Here is a 5,983-nt window from a genome sequence, read left to right as displayed (position 1 = left end):
AAAGCAGTTCACAGCAGACCCACATTCAGGAGGAGCAACATAAACCCGAACTCTAAAGGAGAGCAGTGTCTAAGAATTTGTGACCATTTTTAATTTGTCACAGAAAGTTCCATAACGAGTCAAGAATCAAACCAACTTCCCATAGAATAGGGAGCCCACCTTGAGAAGTTTATAAACTGGCAGAGCCTGGCAGCATGCTCTCCATATTTACAAATGTTCTCATTTCATGACAGTCATTGGAATCCACACAGCAATATTTTTTAAAGGTCAAAATATTTGGGGTCGAACACATTGTTTCCAGCCGTATAATTTGCAGAAGAACTGGAACTTGAGGCCAGTCCTATCAGGCAGCAGAACTTTCTTCAGTCAGTCCTTCAACAGAGACTTTGCATCATATTTACAGCACACCATTTCCTAAATAACCAGCAGGCTTTATCCTTCCTCAAGCAGGAGGACATTTGTACCTATGGAAGGAGTCCTCTGAAAATAAATGCATGCCATTTTCTCTACCTACAGAAGACTAGGCAGAGGTCATTTCCTCTCAGTCTCAGACACAGGTGTCCCTGTCTGTGGTGCATGCAGGTACCTCTAAGCAGTGAGGGCCTGCTGCCTCCCACTCCCTTTCCATTCCCAGGAGACAGGTGGCTTCCCACCTGGGCAAACTCAGGGTCTGCAGAGGAGGTGGTACACAAGGTCATTCAATGTGATGTTCAATGGATTTGATGCTTGCACCTCTGATTTGGTAGTAAAGAACTATATAAACCTTCTAGGCTTCACTGGTTAAGAGGAAGAAGATGACAAAAGTAACTTGATAGCATTATTGTAGTATCAATTTTTATCAGGTAAGATTTGCTTTGAGTGTGAGAGCCAAGGGATGGCTTTCCTGATCTTTTTTCAATGAATCACTGGCAAGGGTGGATGCATTACTGTGATTGACTGACTCTAATCTCTGGAATGGATATTCAGAAGACAGCTACAGGGACTGCTCTACTTCTCCTTCATAGTACTGAGGCTAAAGTGAGATGCCCACACATTACAAGGTCTTCAGTGAAAGTCTGCAGTGTCATCAAGCAGTAGCTGGGAACCATATCCACAATGTCACTGGAACCAAGATCAAGACAATACAGTTTACTCTCTGGAAGGAATGGATGCATTGAATCAGATAGATCTCATTCTTAGAAAATTTTGCAACTTTGGCTAAAATCCATTTCAGTCTCAAGATACAGAATGTTTCAGCCAATTATTTGTGTCATGCATGGTGACTGTTACTTTTAAAAAATTCTTTATTTCAAGTCAATGTAGTTAATATATACTGTATCATTAGTTTCAGGGGTAGAATTTAGTGATTCATCAGTCTTTTGTAATACCAAGTGTTCATTATATCAAGTGCCCTCCTTAATGTCCATCACCCAATTACCCGATCCCCCCAGGCACCTCTCCTCCAGCAACCCTCTGTTTGTTTCCTAGAGTTCAGTGTCTCTTATAGTTCGCATCCTTCTCTTTTTACATCTTATTTTATTTTTCTGTTCCTTCCTGTATGTTCATCTATTTTGTTTCTTAAATTCTACATATGAGTGAAATCATATACTATTCGGCTTTATGCTTAGCATAACAACCTATAGTTCCATCTTCATCCTTGCAAATGGCAGATTACATTCTTTTCAATGGCTGAATAATATTCCATTATATATGTGTGTATATATATACCACATGTTCATTATCCATTCATCTGTCAATGGACATCTGGGATCTTTCCAGAGTTTGACTATTGTGGACACTGCTGCAATAAACATTGAGGTTCATGTGCCCCTTTGAATCACTGTGTTTGTGTCTCTGGGGTAAATCCCTAGTAGCGCCATTGCTGGGTCATAGGATGGCTCTATTTTTAACTTTTTGCAGACCTCCATACTATTTTCCGAGTGACCGTACCAGCTTGCATTCCCAACAACAGTGTAAGAGGATTCTGTTTTCTCCGCTCCTCACCAACATCTGTTGTTTCCTAAATTTAGACATTCTGATGGGTGTGAGGTCATATTTCATTGTGATTTTGATTTGTATTTCCCTGATGCTCTATTATATGGAGGATTTTTTCATGTGTCTGATGGCCATTTGTATTTCTTCTTTGAATAAATGTCTGTTGATGTCTTCTGCCCATTTCTTGACTGGATTTTTATTGTTTGGGTGTTGAATTTGATAAGATGTTTACAGATTTTGGGTACTAGCCCTTTATCTGGTAAGACATTTGCAAATATCTTCTCCCATTCTGTAGGTTGTCTTTTCATTTTAATGACTATTTTCTTTGCTGTGCAGAAGATTTTTATCTTGATGAAATCCCAATAGTTCATTTTTGCCTTTGTTTCTCTTGCCTTTGGAGGTGTCTAACAAGAATTTGCTGTGGCTGAGGTCAAAGCGGTTGTTGCCTGTATCTTCCTTTAGGATTTTGATGGATTATTGTCTCACATTTAGCTCTTTCATCCATTTTGAATTTATTTTTGTGTATGGTATAAGAAAATGGCCCAGTTTCATTCTTCTGCATGTGGCTGTCCAATTTTCCTAAGCCAGTTGTTGAAGAGACTGTCTTTTTTCCATTGGGTATTCTTTTGTGCTTTGTCAGAGATTAGTTGACCAGAGAGTTGAGGGTCTGTTTCTGGGATCTCTATTCTGTTCCATTGATCTATGTGTCTGTTTTTGTGCCAGTACCATACTGTCTTGATGAATACAGTTTTATAATATAGCTTGAAGTCTGGAATTGTGATGTAGCCAACTTTGGTTTCCTTTTTCAATGTTCCTCTGGCTTTTCGGGGTCTTTTCCAGTGTCATACAAATTTTAGGATTATTTGCTCCAGCTCTGTGAAAAATGTTCAGGGTTTTTTGATAGGGATTGCATTGAATGTATAGATTGCTTTGGGTAGCATAGACATTTTAACAATATTTGTTCTTCCAATCCATGAGCATGAAAAGTTTTTCCATTTCTTTGTGTATTCCTCAGTTTCTTTCATAAGTGTTCCATAGTTTTCAGAGTATAGATCCTTTACTTCATTGATTAGGTTTATTCCTAGGTATCTTATGGTTTTTGCTGCAGTTGTAAATGGATCAAATCCTTGATTTTTCTTTCTACTGCATCATTGTTAGTGTATAGAACTGCAGCTGACTTCTGTGCATTAATTTTATATCCTGTGACTTTGCTGAGTTGCTGTATGAGTTCTAGCAACTTTTGGGTGGAGTATTTTAGGTTTTCTACATAGAATATCATGTCATCTGTGAAGAGAGAGAGTTTGACTTCTTCTTTGCCTACTTAGATGTTTTTTGTATAGTTTTCTTGTCTGATTGCTGAGGCTAAGACTTCCGGTACTGTGTTGAAAAACAGCAGTGATAGTGTGCATCCCTATTGTGTTCCTCACCTTAGGGGAAAAGGTCTCAGGTTTCCTCTATTGAGGATGATATTCACAGTGGATTTTTCATATATGACTTTATGATATTGAGGTATATTCACTCTATCCCTACATGGCAGAGAGCTTTTTTTTTTTTTTAAAGATTTTATTTTTTTATTTGTCAGAGAGAGAGCGAGCGAGAGCAAGCACAGGCAGACACAGTGGAAGGCAGAGTCAGAGGGAGAAGCAGACTCCCTGCGGAGCAAGGAGCCCAATGTGGGACTCGATCCCAGGACGCTGGGATCATGACCTGAGCCGAAGGCAGCTGCTTAACCAACTGAGCCACCCAGGCGTCCCATGCAGAGAGTTTTTATCAAGAAAGAATGCTGTATTTTGTCCAGTGCTTTTTCTGCATCTATTAAGAGGATCATAAGTTTCTTTTCCTTTTTTTATTAATGTGGTATATCACATTTATGATTTGTGGATGTCGAACTACCCTTGCAGCCCAGGAATAAATCCCACTTGATTGTGGTGAATACTCCTTTTAATATACTGTTGGATCCTATTTACGAATATCTTGGTGAGAATATTTGCATCTATGTTCATCAGGGATATTACAGGGTCTGTAATTCTCCTTTTTAGTGAGGTCTTTGGATTGGGGATCAAGGTCATGCTTGCCTCCTAGAATGAGTTTAGAAGTTTTCATTCCATTTCTGTTTTTTGAAACAATTTCAGCAGAACAGGTATTAATTCTTCTTTAAATGTCGATTGAATTCTGCTGGGAGGACATCCCACCCTGGATTCTTTTTTATTGGGAGATTTTTGATTACTGGTTCAATTTCTTTGCTAGTTATGAGTCTGTTCAGGTTTTCTATCTCTTCTTGTTTCAGTTTTGTTAGTTTACATGTTTCTAGGAATGCATCCATTTCTTCCAGCTGCCTAATTTGTTGGCATATAATTGTTCATATTATTCTCTTAAAATTGTTTGTAGTTTTTTTGGCATTGGTTGTCATCTCTCTTCTTTCATTTATGGTTTTATTTATTTGTATTCTTTCTCTTTTCTTTTTGATACATCTGTTTAGGGATTTATTGATCTTATTAATTCTTTCAAAGAACCAGCTCCTAGTTTCCTTGATCTGTTGTACTATTTTTTTTTTAATTTCTGTATCATTGATTTCTGATCTAATCTTTGTTATTTCTCTGCTCCTGCTGGATTTAGGCTTTATTTGCTATTCTTTCTCCAGCTCCTTTTGAGGTTTTTCTTCTTTTTCAGGAAGGCTTGTATTACTATATTCTTCCCTCTTTGGACCACCTTTGCTGTATTCCCAAAGGTTTTGAACTGCCATGTTTTCATTTTCATTTGTTTCCATGTATTTTTTAAATTCTTTTTTAGTTTCCTATTTGACCCATTTCATTCTTTAGTAGGATGCTCTTTAGGTATTTGTGGTCCTTCCAAGTTATTTCTTGTGGTTGACTTCAAGTTTTAAAGCATTGTGCCTGAAAAGATGCATGGTATAATCTCAATCTTTTTGTACTGCTTGAGACCTGATTTGTGACCCGGTATGTGATCTGCTCTGAAGAAAGTTCCATGTGCATTAAAAAAATATGGAATTCTTCACGAATTTGCATGAAATTCTTTCATAGGGGCCATGGTAATCTTTTCCATATTGTCCAGTTTTAGTAAATGTGCTGCCAAAGTGAGCACTGTTGTATCCTTTTTTAACTGTTTAATTTTCTGAATATTGTATCTAAAATATTAAGAGACCATCTTGTCTATTTTTTGTTTTAAACCCTGTTTTTATTTTTGTTCATCTTTGTTTTGTCAAATAATAGTTTAATTCAAAGCAAACAGCCAGAGAAGAGTAAATTGCAGTTTTTTCCTTCCCTTGAATTAAATTATAAGTGGGGTGGGGCGCCTGGGTGGCTCAGTGGGTTAAGCCTCTGCCTTCAGCTCAGGTCATGATCTCGGGGTCCTGGGATCGAGCCCCGCATCGGGCTCTCTGCTCAGCAGGGAGCCTGCTTCCCTCTCTCTCTCTCTCTGCCTGCCTCTCTGCCTACTTGTGATCTCTCTGTCAAATAAATAAAATCTTTAAAAAAAAAAATAAAAAAAAATAAATTATAAGTGGGGTGAATTTTCAAGTGTTTGCCCTGGTTTTTGACCTTCAGTAACTATAAAGCAGATACTGAAACATTAAATCATGTGAAAAAGCAGTTTATACAAATTACAAAGAAATTTCTGCCAAATGATACATTTGGAAGTGGAGACTCTCCTGTTGGTGTTGGAGTTTAAGTCCTATCAGGAAGATGTCACCTGACCTTGGCCTTTCTTTTCCATATCCTGGAATCAATTCTGTTATGACATCATTAGTTGTGCAGCAAAAACTCTAAGCTTTGGGGTGAACTCTGTATACTACATGCCAAAGGAATTTCATATGTTTTGTAATTGGAGTTTAGTGAAGAAAGATTTTATTTCATTATTTTCTTAATTTTATCATATAAACAAATAAATATCACTAAAGAGTCAACACTAAGTAGGAAATTTTAAGACACTTTGAAAGGCAGATTTGTTTTAGTATATTATTAATGAAGCCAAAGAATTTCCTAAATCCCTA

The 5,983-nt window shown here is 37.5% G+C and overlaps 1 non-coding gene across 1 annotated transcript; it reads right to left on the bottom strand.

Moving 5' to 3' along the window:
• Positions 1-4,970: 4,970 nt before the first annotated feature.
• Positions 4,971-5,076, bottom strand: LOC116573797. The gene has a single exon (XR_004279006.1). It is a non-coding gene; the product is annotated as a U6 spliceosomal RNA (small nuclear RNA).
• Positions 5,077-5,983: the final 907 nt, after the last annotated feature.

Source organism: Mustela erminea, chromosome 14 (assembly GCF_009829155.1).
Source record: "Mustela erminea isolate mMusErm1 chromosome 14, mMusErm1.Pri, whole genome shotgun sequence".
Taxonomy (NCBI): Eukaryota; Metazoa; Chordata; class Mammalia; order Carnivora; family Mustelidae; genus Mustela; species Mustela erminea.
This window is presented reverse-complemented; position numbering and strand designations above follow the sequence as displayed.